The sequence below is a fragment of the Rhinoderma darwinii genome, chromosome 2 (genome assembly GCF_050947455.1).
Source record: "Rhinoderma darwinii isolate aRhiDar2 chromosome 2, aRhiDar2.hap1, whole genome shotgun sequence".
NCBI lineage: Eukaryota > Metazoa > Chordata > Amphibia > Anura > Rhinodermatidae > Rhinoderma > Rhinoderma darwinii.
Genome location: NC_134688.1, coordinates 160,225,256 through 160,248,273, shown reverse-complemented (window position 1 = coordinate 160,248,273; position 23,018 = coordinate 160,225,256). Strand labels below are relative to the sequence as shown.

At 42.2% G+C, this 23,018-nt stretch overlaps 1 protein-coding gene across 1 annotated transcript in view; it reads left to right on the top strand.

Annotated features, from left to right (window-relative positions):
- Window positions 1-23,018, top strand: part of UGGT2 (UDP-glucose glycoprotein glucosyltransferase 2) — a 382,432-nt gene that overhangs the window by 50,039 nt on the left and 309,375 nt on the right. The window lies entirely within an intron of this gene.

Genomic DNA, 23,018 nt, shown 5'->3' with positions numbered 1-23,018 from the left:
TCCGAATCGCTTGCATAGGTAAAAGCATTCCCAAGCTATTACCACATAAAGTGACACATGTCAGATTTTAAAAAATCGCCTGCGTCCACAAGGCCAAAACAGGCTGTGTCCAGAAGGGGTTAATGACCAAGCTATTTTTTACGTTTTTCCATCGTCGCATTCCAAGAGCTATAACTGTTTTATTTTTGCGTCGACATCGCTATATAAGGTCTTGTTTTTTGCGGGACAAGTTGTATTTTTTTTATAGCATCATTTTGAGGTACATATTATTTATTGATCAACTTTTTTATTAACTTTTTTGATGGGGGGAATAGAAAAAAATCTGACATTTCGCCGCTCTTTTTTGCGTCCTAAATCTACACCGTTTACCGTGTGGTATAAATAACACAATAACTTTATTTAGCGGGTTGTTACAATTGCAACGATACCAAATTTGTATAGTTTTTGTATGTTTTACTACTTTTACACAGTAAAAACGCTTTTTTTTTCAAAATTATTTGGTTTTGTGTCTCCATATTTGAAGAGCCGTAACGTTTTTATTTTTTCGCCGATGCAGTTGTATGAGAGCTTTTTTTTTGCGGGAAGACATGTAGTTTTTATTGGTACCATTTTGGAGTAGATGCGCCTTTTTGATCACTTTTTATTCACATTTTTTTTAAAGTCAGGATTCACAGAAAACAGCAATTTTTCCGTCGTTTTTAATTTAATTTTTTACGGCGTTCACCGTGTGGGTTAAGTAATGTAATAGCTTTATAGTCGGGGTCGTTACGGACGCGGCGATACCAAATATGCGTAACTTTTTTACTTTATTTTGCTTTTTTTAATACTAAAGCAGTTTGTAAGGGGAAAAAGTGGGTTTTTCATATTTTTTTCAAATTTTTTTTTTCATTAACTATTAAACTTTTTTTTAAACCTTTTTTTTTTTTTACTAGTCCCACTAGGGGACTTTAATATGCGATCATCCGATCGCTATTATAATACACTGCAATACTTTTGTATTGCAGTGTATTACTGCCTGTCCGTTTAACACGGACAGGCATCTGCTAGGTCATGCCTGCGGCATGATCTAGCAGGCATTCGCTACAGGCAGACGTGGGGGCCTTTATCAGGCCCCCGGCTGCCGTTGGAGACAGACACTCGGCGATCTTATCGCCGGGTGTCAGTGGGATGAGAGGGAGCTCCCTCCCTCTCTCCAAAACCACTCAGATGCGGTGCACGCTATTGCGCACCGCATCTGAAGGGTTAAACGGGTGAGAGCGATACTAATATCGATCTCACCCGACAGAGCAGGGACGCCCCCAGCCCTCAGCTGCCTCTGGCAGCTGAGAGCAGGGAGATTTGACAGCTCCCTGCTCTGTTTACTTTATTCTGATGCAGTGCCGTAAAAAGGCATATGCATCAGAATATAGCCTGTTAGTGGCCGCCGTGAAAAGGCGTATTGGCGGTCACTAACGGGTTAATGGTTATAATAGTAGAAATAATAGTACTGGACCCTATTACCTCACCACATGCAATGTGTAACAAAAGGAATTGTATACCTAATCCCTAAAATGTAAAAACAAATGCATGCCTATGGGCCATAAAGGGGCCAATATTTAAGGGTATAAATAACATCAATATACACAATGTTAATAGTGTATATTGAGTAGGTTGTATCCATAAAGCATCATTCTGATAGTATCAACAACAATTTATCACACTCCATCATGTAAATACATGCAAAACATAATAAAAGAAGAGAAAATATCTACTCAATCTCAAGCACACATACAAGTGTAGGTCAACAGAGTCCCAATCTCCCTGGACATGGTGTCTGCATGGCGGGCAGCAAGGAAGCCATACACCTTGACACGCGTTTTGATACACACCAGCTTCATCAGGAAGTAGTGAACATTAAAAGTCATGGGGTCTAAATTTACCAGAATAATTTTTCGCTCGTGTCTGCGTGGAGTAAACCAGCGTGCCACCATGTTATGTTGGTACTGCCCAATGGAGTACGCACACACCTGAATAGCTCTGGAAGGTCGTCTTATTTGACAAGTCCACACAGATGCCCCAAACAACATGTGGAGTATAGCTAATAAGAGGTGGCTATCAAAGTAGATAAAAGGGGTATTTTTCTGGGGGAGCAGCCCCTAAAAACCACACACCTCATAATTGAAAACGAACTGTGTGTTTTTTTCCCCCCAATCTAAAGAAGATTTTTTTTTTTTAATGAACATGACCATCTCTTACTCACTGTATTACTGAAGGTTGGCTCTGGCTGCTTCTTTGATATAATATAATAAATCTTCTTTTACTACTTAGTATACAATGACTGATCATTACAGTTGGGCATTTTATTTTTAGAACAGACCCTTCTATACTGAGAATCTATTCAGAATTCATTGCTTTCATTTTGCTCGTGTTTGTGGAGCTCTGCCAACTTCAGCATATAATCACAATACACTATAGTATCTTCTAGCTGCAAGGTTTCTAGGAAGGACATAAAATATTGACAGCCTTATTAAAAGCTGATGAGTATACCCAAGAATGGATGCCTTGTTTACTAGCTAGTTCATAGTGTGGATTTTTACTCTTCGGGTGAATCAACAATAAGGATATAGAGGCAGACGATTACTTTTTGTTTATAATTTACATTTTTGTTTTTGTTCTATTTTTATTCCTTGTTGTGTATTTGTCCCATAATTGACTGTATACAGCTTTTTGCAGAATGTATTTTTCTGGTTTGGTTTATTTAAGTAAAAGTATATAAAATACTTAAATGGCACTTAAATAGCACAATTTTCTACAAAATCCCTCTTTACTAGATGTTATGTGTTTCAACTATCCCTAGAGAGTCCAGACTTTGCAGTATAGATAGAATGTCTAAACTTTTTGGCTGACATGTTTGAGATCAAAATTTGCAAAAGGTACTCCATTGTGGAAAACTGCAAGCAGAACATGTAATATGGTACACAACCACAGGAATTGAATAGGAATTGAGGTTCATTGTGGTCACATTGGGTTTTCCAGATGTGCATGAGTAGTATATCTTTAAAGTGTAGCTAAACGTTCAGCAAACTTCTGACATGTCATAGTGACATGTCATAGTGACATGTCAGAAGTTTGGATTGGTGGGGGTCCGAGCACGGAGAACCCCACCAATCGCTAGAACAAAGCAGCTGAAGCGTTCGTGTGAGTGCTCAGCTGATTCGTTTCTGTTTGACTTTTTCCGGAAAGCAGATGTATCGGAGTACGGGCTCATAGACTTTCTATTGAGTCTGTACACCGATACATTTATTTCCGGAAAAAGCCGAACCGACAATAAGCAGCTGAGCGCTCACACGAGTGCTTCAGCTGCTTTGTTCTAGTGCTCAGACCCCCACCAATCCAAACTTCTGACATGTCGCTATGACATGTCAGAAGTTTGCCGACCGTTGAGCTACACTTTAATTCTGCCTAAATTTCTCCTTTACACTTAAGTGGAGATTTGGGTGTCACGATTTTGGCCTTTGATTGGTTATCCACACTTGTGGTGGTGGTGGTGGTGGTGGGAAAGTCGTTCTAACCAAGCCAGACCCTTACTGCTTGGTGGTCTTAATGCAAAGTCCTTAACTTATTGACCTCTTCTCTCTGGCAGATTATTGTCTAGTGCAATATCTTCTGTACTAATTAAATGTGAGAGATGCCTATAGGATTGTGAAGTCCCTCTGGTTAAAGAGGCTCTGTCACCAGATTATAAGTGCTCTATCTCCTACATAGTCTGATTGGCGCTGTAATGTAGATACCAGCAGTGGTTTTTATTTTGAAAAACGATAATTTTTGAGCAAGTTATGAGCAATTTTAGATTTACGCTAATTAGTTTCTTAAAGACCAACTGGGCGTGTTTTTACTTTTGGCCAAGTGGGTGTTGTAAAGAAGTGTATGAGGCTGACTAATCAGTGACCAATTTTCTTCATACACTTCTCATTGTTCCAGCCCAGCTTCTTTCACTGCACAATCACACTGTTGGTCTTTAAGAAACTAATTAGCATAAATCTAAAATTGCTCATAACTTAAAAATGATAGTTTTTCAAAATAAAAACCACTGCTGTTATCTACATTACAGCGCCGATCAGATTATGTAGGAGATGGGGCATTTATAATCTGGTGACAGAGCCTCTTTAACCCCTTCCCGCTCCTGGACGTACTATTAGGTTATGGTAGCTATAGCGTTCGCGCTCCATGACCTAATAGTACGTCTCGGGAGTAACGGCCGTTTCGGCCGTCCTCCCGACACATACAGGAGCTGTGACAACTGCTGTCTTGTTCAGCAGCTGTCACAGCTCCTACAGCGGGGACCGATCGCTGTGTCCCCGCTGATTAACTCCTTAAAAGCCGCGTTCTATAGAGATCGCGGCTTTTTAGGGGTTAAGCTGCCATCGCTGGCCTGCTACACGATCGCGGCCGGCGATGGTGACTATGACAACCAGACACCAAACAATGGCGTCCGGCTATGCCATAGACGGAAGCCTAGTGGGTCCTGACAAAGTCAGGACCCACTATGCTTGCTGTCAGTGAGTAGCTGACAGTTCTAATGCACTGCACTACGCATGTAGTGCAGTGTATTAGAATAGCGATCAGGGCCTCCTGCCCTCAAGTCCCCTAGTGGGACAAAGTAATACAGTAAAAAAAAGATGTGTGAAAATAAAAGTTTTACAAATATTACAAGTAAAAATCCCCCTTTTTCCCTTATCAGTCATTTATTATTAATAAAAATATATAAACAAACAAACTATACATAATTGGTATCGCCGCGTCCGTAACGGCCTGAACTACAAAATTATTTTGTTATTTATCCCACACGGTGAACGCCGTAAAAGAAAATAATAATAAACTACACCACAATCACAATTGTTTGGTCACTTCACCTCCCAAAAAATGGAATAAAAAGAGATCAAAAAGTCGCATGTACCAAAAAATGGTACTGATCGAAACTACAGTTCGTTACGCAAAAAATAAGTCCTCGCATGGCTTTATTGATTGAAAAATAAAAACGTTCTGGCTCTTAGAATAAGGTAACACAAAAAGTGAATGACTTTTTACCAAAACGTATTTTATTGTGCAAACGCCATAAGACTAAAACTAGAAACATCTGGTATCGCCGTAATCCTATCGCCCTGCAGAGTAAAGTGAATGTCATTTATAGCGCACGGTGAACGCTGTAAAAAAAATAGAATAAAAAACCATTAGTAGAATTGCTGTTTTTTAGTCACCACGCCACCTAAAAATAGAATAAAAACTGATCAAAAAGCCGCATGCACCCCATGAAAACTGCAATGAATTCCTCAAGGGGTCTAGTTTCCAAAATGGGGTCACTTTTGGGGGTTTTCCACGGTTTTGGCACCACAAGACCTCTTCAAACCGGACATGGTGCCTAATAAAAAGGAGGGCTCAAAATCCACCTGGTGCGCCTTTGCTTCGGAGGCCGGTGCTTCCGTCCATTACCGCCCGAGGTCCACATGTGGGATATTTCTCTAAACTGCAGAATCTGGGCAATACGTATTAAGTTGCGTTTCTCTTGTAAATCCAATTGTGTTGTAAAAAAAATTGAATAAAAAGTATTTTCTGACAAAAAAAATAATGTAAACTTCACCTCTACTTCGCTCTAAATTTCTATGAAACACCTAAAGGGTTCATAAACTTTCTAAATGCTGTTGTGAATACTTTGAGGGGTCTAGTTTCTAAAATGGGGTGTTTGATAGGGGTTTCTAATATATGGGCCCCTCAAAGCAACTTCAGAACTGAACTGTAACCTAAAAAAATTAATAAATGAGGCAATACTTCGCTTTTTACATTATACTGATAATGAGCAGCGCCCACCCCGAGATGACCCCAGTTTTGACCGTTTGTATAAACGGAGACCCCTATTAGACCGTTTCAGTGCCCGGTTTTCCCAAGCATTCACCCCCATGAAGTGTATTTCTATTGATGAGTCCCTGGTACTTTTTAAAGGGAGGGTTCAATTCCGCGAGTACCTGCCGGGTAAGAGGGCAAGGTATGGCGGGAAGATGTATAAGCTGCGCGAGAGTGCATCAGGGTATACCTACAGGTTTAGGATATATGAAGGAAAAGCCACCCCCAAACCAGACTGCATCCTGGACTACAATAGGTACATGGGAGGGATGGACTTGTCAGATCAAATCCTGAAGCCCTACAGCGCCATGCGGTGTGGTATAAGAAGCTGGCCGGGCACATCATACAGATGGCTTTGTACAATGTGTACGTGCCTAGTCGATGTGCAGGCCAGACGGGAACTTTCCTGGAATTTCAAGAGGTGATTATCAAGAACCTAATCTTTAGGGACCAAGAAGGGGGGGCACCCAGTACTTCTGGAAGCGGGGCCACACGCATCGTACCAGGGCGGCAACACTTTCCAGGAGAAGTTCCCCAAACTGGCAAGAAGGGAAAAAGTCAAAAGAGGTGCAAAGTCTGCAATAAGGGATGACACAATATATCAATGTGACACGTGTCCCGAATAACCAGAGCTCTGTATGAAAGAGTGTTTTAAAATTTATCATACATCCCTTGGTTTATAATTTACCCCAATTTTACTTACCCTGATGCACTCCGCACAGCTTATCCCCCCTCGTCTTTCCCCTCTGAGCCCTGCTGTGTGCCCAGGCAGCTGATAACAGCCACATGTAGGGTATTGCCATACTCAGGAGAACCCATATTACAGTTTATGGGGTGTAGGTCTCCGGTCAAAATGCTCACTACACCTCTAGATGAATGCCTTAAGGGTGTAGTTTTTAAAACGGGGTCACTTCTTGCGGGTTTCAACTGTACTGGTACCTCAGGTGCTTCTGCATACATGACTTCGCACTACAAAATCCCCAGTAGGCCAAATGGTGGTCCTTTCCTTCTGAGCCCTCCCATGGGCCCAAACGGCAGTTTATCATCACAAATGGGGTATTGCGGCACTCAGAACAAATTGTGTAACAGAATGGGGTATTTTGTTTCTTGTGAAAATAAGAAATTTTCAGTCAAAACTACATATTATTTGAAAAAAATAATTTTGTTTTCATTCCCAGCCCAATTCAAATAAGTTCTGTGAAAAAACTATGGGGTCAAAATGGTCACAACACACATAAATGAATTCCTTGAGGGGTGTAGTTTCCAAAATGGGGTCACCTCTGGCGGGTTTCCATTGCTTTGATACCTCTGAGGCTCTGCAAATGCGACATGGCACCCCAAAACCAATCCAGCAAAATCTGTACTCCAACAAACACGTAGCGCTCCTTTCCTTCTGAGCCCTCCCATGTGCCCAAACGGCAGTTTATCACCACAAATGGGGTATTGCCACACTCAGGAGAAATTGGGCAACAAATTGGGGTATTTTGTTCCCTGTGAAAATAAGAAATTTTGATCACAAATGACATTTTATTGGAAAAAATAACATTTTTTTTCATTTCGCAGCCCAATTCAAATAGGTGCTGTGAAAAAACTGTGCGGTCAAAATGGTAAGAACAACCATAAATGAATTCCTTGAGGGGTGTAGTTTCCAAAATGGGGTCACTATTGGGGGATTCCTACTGTTTTGGCACCTCAACACCTCTTCAAACCTGGCATGCTGCCTAAAATATATTCTAATAAAAAAGAGGACTCAAAATGCACTAGGTGCTTCTTTGCTTCTAGGGCTTGTTTTATTCCAGCGCAGTAGAGCCACATGTGGGACATTTCTAAAAACTGCAGAATCTGGACAATACATATTTAGTAGTATTTATCTGGTAAAACCTTCTGTGTTACAGAAAAAAAAATGAATAAAATTGAAATTCAGCAAGAAAAATGAAATTTGCAAATTTCACCTCCACTTTGCTTTAATTCCTGTGAAATGCCTGAAGGGTTAAAAAACTTTCTAAATGCTGTTTTGAATACTTTGAGGGGTCTAGTTTTTAAAATGGGGTGTTTTATCAGGGTTTCTAATACATAGGCCCCTCAAAGCCACTTCAGAACTGAAGAGGTACCTTAAAAAAAAGGCTTTTGAAATTTTCTTAAAAATGAGAAATTGCTGTTTATGTTCTAAGCCTTGTAACGTCCAAGAAAAATAAAAGAATGTTCAAAAAACGATGCCAATCCAAAGTAGACATATGGGAAATGTGAACTAGTAACTATTTTGGGTGGTATAACCGTCTGTTTTACAAGCAGATGCATTTAAATTCTGAAAAATCCTATTTTTTCAAAATTTTCTCAAAATTTTGCCATTTTTCACCAATAAACACTGAATATATGGACCAAATTTTACCACGAACATGAAGCCCAATGTGTCACGAGAAAACAATCTCAGAATCGCTTGGGTAGGTTTAAGCATTCCGACCTTATTACCACATAAAGTGAAATATGTCATATTTGAAAAATGGGCTCTGAGCCTTAAGGCCAAAACTAGGCTGCGTCCTTAAGGGGTTAAAGAGACTCACACCTGAAATTAAGGACTCAAATGATGAGTGAAGAACCATATTCCCTTTTTATTTATTTATTTTTATTTATTTTTGTTCAATTTCAGCAGTGATGATGCTCAAAAATGGTGGCCATAGGGGATTTCACATGAAGCACAGGGACAACTGTATTTGAATGGTTTCCCTTAAAACTAACATCTTACCAATATTTAGCTATGACAAGTGCTGCCACCTGCCGATTCCGTAAACCTGCATCCATATTTGAACAATAGTGAGATGTCATCCATACCACATGGAGGGCAACCGCTAACATGTTGAAAAAAGGATATGTTAATTTCAGACAATATTCTAGAACTAAAATATTGGCTTAACTCCTTAACGCCGAAGGACGGATATATCCGTCCTCAGCAGCTGCTAGTTCGCGCAGGAGGACGGATACCCATGCGATCAGCGGCAGGAGCACGGCTGTTATACACAGCCTGGCTCCTGCTGCAACTGCCGGAATCGAAGCGCGCGCCGATTCCGGCAGTTTAACCCATTAAATGCCGCTGTCAATAGTGACAGCGGCATTTAATGTGTTTGACAGAGGGAGGGGGCTCCCTCTGTCACCCGATCGGCGCCCCCGCAAACAAATCGCGGGTCGCCGTCGGGTTTCCATGACAGCCGGGGGTCTAACAAAGACCCCCAGGTCTGTCTTCAGCATCTGCCTGTTAGGCGATGCCGGAGGCATGACCTAATAGGTTGCCTGTCAGTTTTACACTGACAGGCAATAATGCTTCGGTATACTAAGTATACCAAAGCATTATATATGCGATCAACAGATCGCGTAGTGAAGCGTCCTGATGGGACTTAGAAAAAAAATGACAATCAGTTAAATAAAGTTTGGCCCAAAAAGTGGTTTTATTTAGTAAAACTGTCAAAACAAATCACACATACACATATATGGTATCCCCGCCATCGTAACAACTTGACCAATAAAATGAACACATTAATTAAACCGCCGGATGAACGGCGTCCAAAGAAAACACAAAAAACAACGGACGGCGTCCAAAGAAAACACAAAAAACAACGGCAAAATTCTCTCTTTTCTCCCATTCCCCCCATAAAAAATAAAATAAAAGTTAATCTATAAGTCCTATGTACCCCAAAATAGTACTAATGAAAACTACACATTGGCCCGCAAAAATCAAGCCCACATACGACCACATCGACGGAAAAATAAAAACGTTACGGCTCTTGGAATGCGGCGATGCAAAAACAAGTAATTTTTTTCTAAAAGGCTTTTTATTGTACAAACATAGGCAAAACATATAAAACCTCTACATATTTGGTATCCCCGTAATCGTGCCGACCCATAGAATAAAGTTAACATGTTATTTACGCTGCATAGTAAACGGCGTCCATTTATAACGTGAAAATTAATGCTGGAATAGCTGCTTATTTTCAATTCTCTCCTAAAATAAAGTTAATAAAAGTTAACCAATATGTTATAAGCATCTAAAAATGGTACAATTACAAAATACAACTCGTCCCGCAAAAAAACAAGCCCTTATACGGCTATGTAGACGGAATAAAAAAAAAGTTACGACTCTTGGAATGCGACCGTGAAAAAACAAAAAATAATCCTTGGTCATTAACGTGCAAAATGGCTCGGTCATTAAGGGGTTAAGGTTCACTATTGTTTACATTTCTTATTCCCAATTCAACTCTTAATTGGTAGATTATGAACTTCATAATATAATAAATTAACCTGTTTGGCCACTGTTATAATTTTTCTCCCTTTAACCTCCGTTGCTAAGTGGCATTACCCTAGTAAACAAAGAATCTGATTCACTTTGTCTAGTAAACAAAGAATCTGATGCACTTTGTCATGAAAAAACTGTATACCTAACGCTGTTTATGTGCAGACGCATTAGTACCGGTCTTCTTATCCATGCATGCTCCGGTGGGCCTCCCAAAGCGCTCTCTGCTTGTACAGACCGTACTTTGGTTATTTTCGGCTGCACTTGTCTCTTAGCTTCATCTGTGGAGGCATCTCGTTCTGCTCTGGATTACAATAGTAGCAAGCCTTAGATTAGTGGCAACGCTGCGCCCGCTCCAGATGTGGCCACACTGAACTGTGGAAAGTGAGAGTAACTGCATCAGTATGGAAAGTACTGGCACATAACGCCTGCCCCCTCAGCCATGCTGCAGTGCCAATTTTGAATGGAGGAAATGGCAAGTGGGCAGGGTGGAAAACTGAGAAAAAGTACTGAGGTAAAGAAAGCGCATAGCAGTGATTGTAACAGTATTGTAGTATAATACACTTATTATTTTTATTAAACAGCTTGGATACATAGTGCATGTAATGTATATTTTTAATAGTACACTGTCGTTTTTCCATAAATATTCCTTATTGTTCATTCGTCTGTTGTGAACCAATACAAGCTCTGGCGTTGTAGATGAAACCCAGTTCTATACAAATGTATCAATACAGTATGTTACAAAACTTAACAAAAGTAAAATAAAAACTACCATAAATACATCAATTTTGGCAGTTTTCTGGTATACCTTAACTAGTTTCTCTTTGCCCTATTCCCTAGCTTTTGACTTTGTGTCCTTCTCTATTTACAATACACTTTTAATAAAAGATCCTTCTTTTCAACTTGGTAATCTGGACTGCTACCTGGGGTTGAACCATAGCATTAAGACGACTTTGCATCACATTTAATCTCTTTGAGTGGGTACTGTTCTTGACTACTTGTTGGGTGTCATCCATACTGACATGTCCCTGCTCCTGTCACCCATCATGAAAGTCATGCAGGTTTTCGGATTGGAATTGCTCTGCAACTCTTAGAAATATATAGTGTAACTGGTAATGCCATATAAATTAGTTACTAATGATTCTCTTTGTAATCATAACCTTGATATATTTTGTAAAACATATATGCTTTAGGGCTTTTTTTTGTAAATTTGCACAATGGCATTAGGTTGTCAACTTGACTTTGTAATCTTTTGAAGATAAGAAAAAGATTAAAGCGTAAACTTTAAAAAACAACTCCTTTCTCCCATTCACTTCAATGAGAAAAAAGGCTGCAATACCCGTGAATCGCCGCTAAATGCGTGTTGACTACTCGGTGAGCAAAAAGAAATGAAGGGGAAGCAGCGCTCGTACGAGAGCTGCGGCCCCTTCAAAACAGCTGATCGGCAGGGATCCCGGGAGTCAGACCACGACCCATCAGATATTGATGGCCTATTCTGAGGATAGGCCATAAATTTTTAGTGGCTGGAAAACCACTTTAAAGTAAAAAACAACCATATATATATACTACAATATTTTGTTGACTACATAATATTTTCGAAGCTTATGTCTGAAGCTGGACAAACTCCATCAGTGCTAGTACCTCAAACTATAAGCAAGGAATTGGTTACAATACTGATTTTCTGCTTGTAATTGAGCTGTTGATTCGTGTTACAGTGCTGGGATTTCCTGCTGAGAGAGAAGTACAGAACACTGCTTTATTAACAACATGTACTTTAAATCTGTTCAGTGTTCATGCGCATGCTGACTTTTGGGGATTTGTGTTATACAGATACTAGATACAGTGGCTAATCCTATGTAGGTATTGAATAAAATTTCAGCATTCTCCATTGGATGCCTTTAAATCAGACTTTATTTGCCTCCAGAGTCACTATTTGAGTGCTTTTATTGAGAAATGTAGTTCTTTGATGCATACTGTGCATGAGGCCTCACATGGGTTTATAAGAGGCCGCTTTCAAATACTACTTAACCCCTAAGGCTGGGTTCACACGACCTATTTTCAGGCGTAAACGAGGCGTATTATGCCTCCTTTTACGCCTGAAAATAGGGCTACAATACGTTGGCAAACATCTGCCCATTCATTTGAATGGGTTTGCCGACGTACTGTGCAGACGACCTGTAATTTACGCGCCGTCGTTTGACAGCTGTCAAACGACGAAGCGTAAATGGACTGCCTCGGCAAAGAAGTGCAGGGCACTTCTTTGCCACGTAATTTGAGCTGTTCTTCATTGAACTCAATGAAGCACAGCTCAAGATTTACGAGCGTCTCAGACGGCTCGCAAAATGCGAGGAGGAGCATTTACGTGTGAAACGAGGCAGCTGTTAACAGTCTGTCTTTTCACACGTAAATGCCTCTCATCGTGTGAACATACCCTTAGGGACGCAGACTGTTTTGGACTTCTGGACGCAGACCCATTTTTTAAATCGGATGTGTCACTTTATGTGGTAATAACTCTGGAAATCTTTTACTTATCGAAATGAGTCTGAGATTATTTTTTTTCGTGACACGTTGTGCTTTGTTAGTGGTAAATTTTGGTTGATATGTTTACGCCTTTTCCCCCCCAAAAAAAAATCTTAATTTTTTTTTGCGTAAATGTAGAAAAATTGCCATTGTCCTACAATTGAAATTCTCTACTTCTAAATTGGATAATGATCCTACGTCTTTTAAATGGGGTTTACTATATACGGTATCTTGTTTATTTAGGCATCAGTATTTCACATTTTTAACAAAACTTGCAAAATCTATTTGGTTTTAGACACCACCCTACATAAATCACCCCATTTTAAAAATTGAACCCCCTCAATGTGTTCAAAACAGTATTTAGGAAGTTTATTAACCCTTTGGGTGTATCACTGTAATGAAAGCAAAGTTGTGGTAAATGTCCGTGATTCTGCAGTTTTAAGAAATATCCCTTATGTGGGCTTTGTGTGCTACTTGACTCAAACACCTCCCCCAAAAACTAAGGGGCACCGTGTGGATTTTGGGGCCTACTTTTTATTAGGATTTTTTCCATCCACCAATATAGGTTTGCAGGTGCCTTGAGGTGCTAAAACATAAGTAACATCCTTAAAAAGACCCCATTTTGAAAACTACACCCTCAAGGAATTCATCTACGGGTGTTGTGAGCGTTTTGACACCAGTTATTTTAGCGAATTTATTAGAATTAAGCATGAAAAATTAAAAGAAAGGTAACTCAAATAATTTGTAGTTTTAGCTAAAAAAAAAATATTTTCATAAGGATTATAGGAGAAAAAGCACCAACATTTGTTGCGCACTTTCTCCTGAGTTTGGTAATACCCCGTATGTGGTCGTAAACTGCTGTTTGGGCACACGGCAGGGTTCAGAAGGAAAGAAGTTCCATTTGGCTTTTGGAGTGCAGATTTGCTGGAATGGTTTTCAGATGTCATGTCTCCTTTGCAAAGCCCCTGATTTACCAGTACAGTGGAAACCCCCAAGGGACACTATTTGAGGAACTACACACCTAAAGGAATTCATTTAGGGGTGTAGTGAGCATTTTGACCCCACAGTTTTTTTTGCAGAGTTTATTAGAATTGGATTTGAAAATGAAAAAACTATTTTTTTTTTTCCTTCTAGTATGTAGATTTAACTCCAATATTTTTTTTATTTTCTCAAAGAATATAGGGAAAAAGCACCCCAACAGTTTACAATTTTCTCCCGAATATGGCAATATCCTATATGTGGTCAAAAACTGCTGTTTGAACATATAGCAGGGCTCAGAAGGGAAGAAGCACAATTTCTGCATATTACTATCTGGCTTCAGCACTTAATCTGAAAGATCAATCCCTACCATATATCTATAAGGTTTAGTTCACACTGAGTTTTTTGCAGGCAGAAAACTCTGCCTGGAAAAACCAGCTCTGGTTTCTTTTAAGTAGTATTGCATCATGCGCTTTTTTGCTGTGGTTTTTGAGATTTTTAAATTCATTCTTCAACAGGTCAAGGAAAAAAACTGAGTTTTTTGCCAAAGAAATGCGTCAAAAACCTCCGCGGCCGTTCGCGGCGTCTTTTTCCGTCTCCCATTGATTTCAATGGGTTATTGAGGCGGAAAATGCCATGTTGTTTTTTTTTTTTTCCCGCTGGCGGGAAGAAACGCCTCTGCTTCCCATTGAATTCAATAGGAGGCGATTTCGGTCGTTTTTTGGCCTTCTTTCCGCGTCAAAAACAGTGCCAAAAAACTGTGTGAACTAGCCCTTATACTCCAGGATGCAGTCTGGCTTCTGACTTTCTGTACTAGTACCGCATGCTAGGACGAGGGAGCTGCTATTGCCGTGTATTTTGCTCAATATAAGTTCCTTCTTGTGCTAATATTTGACACCTAATACGTTGGCGCTGCATAATGCCCTGCTCTAGCAGCCTAAGCAGTGGCCTATGGAGGCATGCTGCAGTACTTCTGGAAGCAAGACACCAAGTAGGGGGACACTGGTCTAAAAATGATCCAGGCAGAGCTGATAACCCTGGTCCTGATGGACTAAATCCGACACTATTTATTTCCTGGAACTTCCACGGAGGGGGGTGGGCATACTGGAGGTCAATTGTGGTGTCCTCTTTGTAAATCCTAAACCTGTGGGTGTACGCTGATTAACTCTCGCACAGTTTATACATCTTCACGCCATGCCTTGCCCTTTTACTTGGCAGGTCCAGGAAGAATTGAAGTCTCCCTTTAAAATAGATCAGGGACTCCTCAATAGAAATGCACTTCTAAGGGGTGTAAGCCTAGGCACTGAAATGGTCTATTAGGGGCCTGGTTTTAAACAAGCGGACAAAACTGGGGTCATAATAATCTTTTATATATCGCCAACATATTCCGCAGCACTTTACAATTTAGAGGGTTCATGTACAGACCATATCAGACATTACATCGTGACAAAACTAATATACAATTCAAACAGGAGGAGAGAGGACCCTGCTCACAAGAGCTTACAATCTGTGAGGCAATAAGGGAGACACAAAATGTAAAAAGTGCTTAAGTTCAATGGTCCAGCCATTTTTTTTTTACACATGGGGTAGTAAAACATAAAGCTGCATGAGCCGGTCACCAGCCAGTATCTGTGTATGACAGACATGAAGGCCCATTAGGGTGCAAGGAGTGTAAGGGATGCTGCTGAATGAGGTGGTCAAGTCCTCATGATTAATGTAAAAGGGGGCCAGGGAAAAGAATTTGGTTAGGGAATGTTATAGGCGTGTCTAAAAAGATGTATTTTTAGGGCACGTTTACAACTGTGGATGTTGGGAATTAGGGTATGTTCACACAAATTATTTTCGGCCATTTTTCGGGAAGAAAAACGCCTGACAAATCGGAAGCAGAACGCCTCCAAACATTTGCCCATTGATTCCAATGAAAAACACTGTTCTGTTCTGACGGGTTGTTTTTCTTTATGCGGCCGTTTGGAAAAACGACCGCGAAAAAGAAGTTCATGTCGCTTCTTGAGCCGTTTTTGGAGCCGTAAAAAATGCTGCCAAAAACGCGAGTTACTAAAAAAAATGGCTGAAAATCAGGAGCTATTTTCCCTTGAAAACAGCTCTGTATTTTCAGATGATTTTAATTTTGTGTGCGCACATACCCTTAATCTGATTGTCTGGGGTAGAGCATTCCAGAGGACTGGTGCAGCATGAGAAAAATCTAAGGTTTTTGGCAGAACGTAGAGCACGGGTAGGGTGGTAGATAGAGATGGGGGAGGAGATGTAGGGAGGTGCAGCACTGTGGACAGCTTTGTGGGTGAGAGTAATAAGTTTGAATTTCAATTCTGAAGGGTATGGGCAACCAGTGCAGTGACTGGTATAGGGTAGAGTCGTTGGTGTAGCGATTGTTCAGAAAGATGACCCTAGCTGCTGCATTAAAGAGGCTCTGTCACCAGATTCTCAAATCCCTATCTCCTATTGCATGTGATCGGCGCTGCAATGTAGATAACAGTAACGTTTTTTTTTTTTTTTTAAAACGTTCATTTTTGGCCAAGTTATGAGCTATTTTATATATATATGCAAATGAGACAACTTTGAAATGGACAACTGGGCGTGTTTTTTTTCGTATGTACAACTGGGCGTGTATTGTGTTTTTAACGCGGCGTGTTTACTTGTTTCACTAACTGGGCGTTGTGAATAGAAGTGTATGATGCTGATGAATCAGTGACCAATCAGCATCATGCACTCCTCTCCATTCATTTACACAGCAGCATCACGTTCTTACTAGAACGATGTGCAGCCACATACACATGTGTCGTGATAATGAATACACATGACCTCCAGCCTGGACGTCATGTGATGTGTATTCATTATCAGGACACTTGTGTATGTGGCTGCACATCGTTCTAGTAAGAACGTGATGCTGCTGTGTAAATGAATGGAGAGGAGTGCATGATGCTGATTGGTCACTGATTCATCAGCATCATACACTTCTATTCACAACGCCCAGTTAGTGAAACAAGTAAACACACCCAGTTGGACATACGAAAAAAAACACGCCCAGTTGTCCATTTCAAAGCTCATTTGCATATATATAAAATTGCTCATAACTTGGCCAAAAATGAACGTTTTAAAAAAAAAAAAAAAACGTTACTGTTATCTACATTGCAGCGCCGATCACATGCAATAGGACATAGGGATTTGAGAATCTGGTGACAGCCTCTTTAAGGATAGATTGAAGAGGGGAGCGTTTAAGACCGATTTAGTAATGATTTACAGTAGTCCAGACGAGAGTGAATCGGAGCGACAATGAGAGTTTTAGCTGTTTCCACAGTAAGAAAAGTGTGGATTCTGGAGATTTTTTTTGAGGTGAAAGTGACAGGAGCGTGAAAGTGATTGTGCGAAGTAAAGGCAAGATCTGAGTCAAAAATTACCCCCAAGACAACGGGCGTGCTGCCTAGGAGTTATGGTAGTGCCACACACTGCGATGGAGACATCAGGTTTAGGGAGGTTAGTAGATGGTGGGAACACAAGGAGCTCAGTTTCAGAAAGATTCATTTTCAGATAGAGAGAGGACATATTAGAGACAGCGGACAGACCATCACTGGCGTTTTGTATTCGAGCAGGGGTCATGTCATGGGAAGAGGTATAAAATTGGGTGTCATCAGCGTAGAGATGGTACTGGCAGCCAAATCTGCTGATGGTTTGTCCAATAGGGGCGATTTCAGAAAGGGGGCACTGTGTATTATTGTAATACAGGACTCTCGGGATCGCTTCATAGTGTGTCCTGGACATGGCCATGCAGTACATCGTGGTATGATGCAGTATATCCGTTCACCAGTTTGACCTAATGCCTGGCTTCTTCAATAACCTAATTTTCAATACAAAACCCCATAATTTGACCAGCTGCGCTGCAGCTACAGGACTCCACTTGCTGGGTTTGGCAAAAGGATTTTTAAAGTCACATCTTTATTCCTTTTAAACCCTGGTGTACAAAAAGTGCCTTTTTAGACAGTGTAAAAGTCAATGGCCGTTGCAGTGTTATGGCAGATTTATCACAGAAGGCAAATGCAGTCATAAATTTGTCACGTCAATAAAGTCGCCGTGCTTTCACTTAGACATTGGCTAAAGTGACACCCCTTTTGATAAATGTAGCCATTGTTTATAGGTACCTGAATTCTACTTGTTATAGATTGTATTGATTTGTGGGAGCTGAAGTCCAGCAACAGATGTTGGGAGTAATGAGCAATTACCTTTGAACTCCTATTTGTAAAATATTAGGTCCTTGAAATAATCCTCTTCTCTCCAGACACTAGCAATTCCATTTGCAGGTGTAAGGCGGAATTCACACGACAGGGATTCCCGGCCGGGTGCCGGCCGTTCATAAATCGGCCGGCACCCGGCTGCATTAGGAATAATAGACCCCTAATGGGGCTATTCACACGACCGATTTTTTGACGGCCGGGAAAACCGCCCGTCAAAAAATAGGACATGCTCTATTTTCAGCCGGGTGCCCGGCCGCCCGGCTCCCATAGAAGTCTATGGGGCCGGGTAATACACGGCCATCACCGGAATGTGTTCCGAGTGATGGCCGGGTCTACCGTCGCTCGCGCACTCTCTCTCCTCCTCCTCACAGTGCAGAGTGCATGTGAGGAGGAGGATCTTTTATTGCTCGCTGTAGGAGTCGGAATCCCCAATCCCCGGCTGGGGATTGGGGATTCCGCTACAGGAGAAGTGAGTGACTACACTGTCCATATATGGACACAGCGAAGTCACGCACTTCTGCAGCGGAATCCCCGACTCTATGGCCGGGGATGCCGCTACAGGAGAAGTGAGTGACTACACTGTCCATATATGGACACAGCGAAGTCACTCACTTCTGCAGCGGAATCCCCGACTCTATGGCCGGGGATTCCGCTACAGGAGAAGTGAGTGACTACACTGTCCATATATGGACACAGCGAAGTCACGCACTTCTGCAGCGGAATCCCCGACTCTATGGCCGGGGATTCCGCTACAGGAGAAGTGAGTGACTACACTGTCCATATATGGACACAGCGAAGTCACGCACTTCTGCAGCGGAATCCCCGACTCTATGGCCGGGGATGCCGCTACAGGAGAAGTGAGTGACTACACTGTCCATATATGGACACAGCGAAGTGACTCACTTCTGCAGCGGAATCCCCGACTCTATGGCCGGGGATTCCGCTACAGGAGAAGTGAGTGACTACACTGTCCATATATGGACACAGCGAAGTCACTCACTTCTGCAGCGAAATACCCGACTCTATGGCCGGGGATTCCGCTACAGGAGAAGTGAGTGACTACACTGTCCATATATGGACACAGCGAAGTCACTCACTTCTGCAGCGAAATCCCCGACTCTATGGCCGGGGATTCCGCTACAGGAGAAGTGAGTGACTACACAGTCCATATATGGACACAGTGACGTCACTCACTTCTGAAGCGGAATTCCCGACCTGTGGCAGGGAATTCCTCTTCAGGAGAAGTCAGTGACTACACTGTCCATATATGGACATTGAAGTCAGTGACTTCTCCTGGAAGGGGGGGGGGATGGGTGCAACCTACAGGGGACTGTGTGGCATCACCTACAGGGGGCAGGGTGGCATCACCTACAGGGGGCAGGGTGGGTGGCATCACCTACAGGGGGCAGGGTGGGTGGCATCGCCTACAGGGGGCAGGGTGGGTGGCATCGCCTACAGGGGGCAGGGTGGGTGGCATCGCCTACAGGGGGCAGGGTGGCATTGCCTACAGGGGGCTGTGTGGCATCGCCTACAGGGGGCTGTGTGGCATCGCCTACAGGGGGCAGGGTGGCATCGCCTACAGGGGGCAGGGTGGCATCACCAACAGGGGGCTGTGTGGCATCACCTACAGGGGGCTGGGTGGCATTACCTGCAGGGGGCTGGGTGGCATTACCTGCAGGGGGCTGTGTGGCATTACCTACATGGGGCTGTGTGGCATCACCAACAGGGGGCTGGGTGGCATTACCTACCAGGGGGGCTGTGGCATTATCTACAAAGGGCTGTGTGTGGCAACAAATTTAAATGAAATTCATCCGATTTTAAAACGGACAGGGAAAAAAACGGATGCAAATCGGGTCCAAATCGGCCGGAAAAAACGGCAACTCGGCCCGGAACGGAATCGGAACGGATGCAAATCGGATGCAAACCGGCCGGGAAAATCGGCCAAAAACGGCCGATTTTCCCGGCCGACACTCGGACCCTGTCGTGTGAATGAGGCCTAAGACTTGAGAATCCTAGAATCCGGACGTTTCTATAAAAGATTTTTAGAACAACATTCTTACCAGTCTCCGATCATTACTTCCTGAGGCCCCATAAATCAGCCAGGATTAGGTTGGTGTTGTTGGACGTCATTCATGTTAGTTCTGCATTTGACCTTTTGTTTTGTGGGAATATACTGCATTGAACTGGTAAGGCTTGATTCACATGATCATGTTCGGTCCTGTACTGAAAGCATGATTACAGTACGGCCCATTGTCCCGCAGCGAGGCAGGGACTCCTAGCATCGTACATAACTATGATGCTAGGAGCCCGGCTCCCTGCAGTGTGTTTGGTCCGGGACTTGCGGTCGAATTGCGTTTCGTCCTGTACGGACCGAACATGCTCGTGTGAATCCAGCCTAACAAAAAACAAATCATGATCTTTTTCTTCTATAATCCGATGATTAAATTGTTTGTAGCAAACTTAAAGATAAAAACTTACTACTGTACCATGCAATCCAGATCCGCACATTGTCTTCATTTTGAGGCTGCTTCAGGTGATGTAGACCAGAGGTCAGCAACCTTCGGCACTCCTGCTGTTCTGAAACTACAATTCCCAGAATGCCCTGACAGCGGTCATGCTAGGAGTTGTACTTTCACAACCGCTAAAGTGTCGAACGTTGTTGACCCCTGATACCGGAGAGCAAGATTGTTTTTCTACAAAGGAGAGGTCATGCCTGTGCTTAGACAGCAATGGCAGGCTTTACATTACTTCATCCTATAGGTCCCTCTATTTTGTTTTGCTGGTGCTTTTTGGTGTGCACCTTTTGCAGCTAAGTAAGGATCATTTCACACAGCCTTCACCACTATCATCATCATCTTTACAAACATATACATACCCCCTATCTTTAAAAGAGTGAAAAGAGGGACAACTCATGCGGTGCGCAAAGTGCTGCATGGCAAATTTTTATTACATTGAGTCACGCCTCTAACCCTGCTCAATCCCTGTCTATACACACACCTCTCCAAACACACCCAGTTACCCTGGTGCTCCCTCACAGAATCATGCCCCAGTAGTGCCCCCACACAGTATCATTCTCCAATAGTGCACCCAAACAGTATCCTACCTTTAAAGTGACCCACACAATATCATGCCGCCTTAGTGCCCCTCAAAGACACAGTATAATGCCTCACACACAGTGTAGTGCTCCCACACAGTGTAATTCACCCATAGTGGCTCCTAAAAATAATAAAATACCTAGCCTTCTCTCCACATCGAATGGAGGCAATCCCTCTGCAGATCTGCTCCGGTTTTTGGCTTGGCACAGGCAGGCGTGATGACATCACTGCATCGCACCCAGCTGCTGACAGCAGGCCTTACATAGTGAATGGTGGAGCAGGGAGCTGACTGCGCCCTGCTCCACCATTGTACTCAACTGTATCTACGTCCTGTGGATGCAGATACAGTTGAAACCGGGGCATACCGCCGGCCTCCCAGGATCTAGGACAGTTGGGAGGCATGACATCTATAGTTGTATGCGTCTGTTTCATGCACCAGCTTACAGCATTGTAAATCATAGACAGACACATAGAAATACAGTATATATGTCTGTCAAGTTGATGTTGCAGTCAACTATACACAACCAGCATATTGGAGAACAGAGCTGTCAACAACACAGCAGCAATCCTGTCCACATTCAGCTGCTCACATTGTAAACAAAGGGCACATCTCAGCAGTGGCCACCACAGAGTAACTAATATATTATTTTATTTTTTTATCTTGCGTGCACAGTTGCCTCTGTTTTTTTTTATTTCAGCATGATGCATCTTCATATATGTTACACTATGACTTCACTTCCAGCTCCCACAGGGATTGCTTTCTGCCTTTTCAAGAGCCCTTTATCACAGATATGCCTAGATAACTAGTTGATCACTCCTACTTCTGTATTGCTTCATAACTAGGCAGGGTTTGCTTATCTAGGAAAGTTGGATGACAATCCGTAGTGGTGTGTTATTGGGTTAAACCCAGCTTACCGAAAAACTGATTTAAAGAGGACCTGTCACTAGGTCACATAAGTTAAACTGGTTAACTGACCTGACCAGTGCTGTCTCCCTGATTCCAGCGCTGTTTTTTTTTTTCTAAACCCTCCCCCTATTTCAGTGATCTCGCCCACTGTTGTGTTGGCTTCCTATATGCTAATTTGCTGTAGTTAGCCAACAAGGCGTGAACTACCCTCAAGCTGCCTCGCGCTGATTGGTCTCCACCCCGTTGGCTAACAGCAAATTAGCATATAGGGAGCCAACACAACAGTGGGCAATGTCTCTAGACCAGGAAGGGGGGGGGGGGTCTGGGAAAAAAAACACGCTGGAATCTGAGACATCGGTATTCAGGTCAGTAAACCAGTTCAACTTATATGACCTAGTGACAGGTCCTCTTTAAGAAAAGTGGTACAATGTTTAACAACTTGACAGAAGAGGACAATCAAAGACCTGTATGTAGTAGTGAGTTTTAATTTTTTTTGTAATTTTCAGGGAATTGCAAGAAATTTTTTTTAACTGTAATATGTTCTATAAAATTACACAATTTATCACTCCTAATGAGCATTTTTCATTTGCTCGTATAGTTTTCACAGGTTGCCAGTAAAGTGCATGTGGCATCAAAGATTTCTGTTTTTTTGTTGTTTTTTTTTTACCGCTGAAATCAAAGTTGTACTTGTTAAGATAAAGATGCATTTGACCTTTTGTTTTGTGGGAATATACTGCATTGAACTGGTAAGGCTGGATTCACATGATCATGTTCGGTCCGTAAAGGACGGAACATATTTCGGCCGCAAGTCCTGGATCGAACACACTGCAGGGAGCCGGGCCCCTAGCATCATAGTTATGTTCGACGCTAGGAGTCCCTGCCTCAGTGCGGGACTGCTGTGGACAGTATACTGCAATTTGGTAGCAAAGTGGGCCTATGAGTTTAAAATGTGATACCATTTTTTTGTCTCCTGTTAATTGAAGGATGTGTCAGAAATCTTGTGAAATGTGCTCTACAGTAGCTGCTATGAGCAATATGTTAATTGATGCAAAGAACACTTTCATTTTGCTAATTTTCGACAAGTTTATTCAGCTGCACATTTTTGTGCTTTT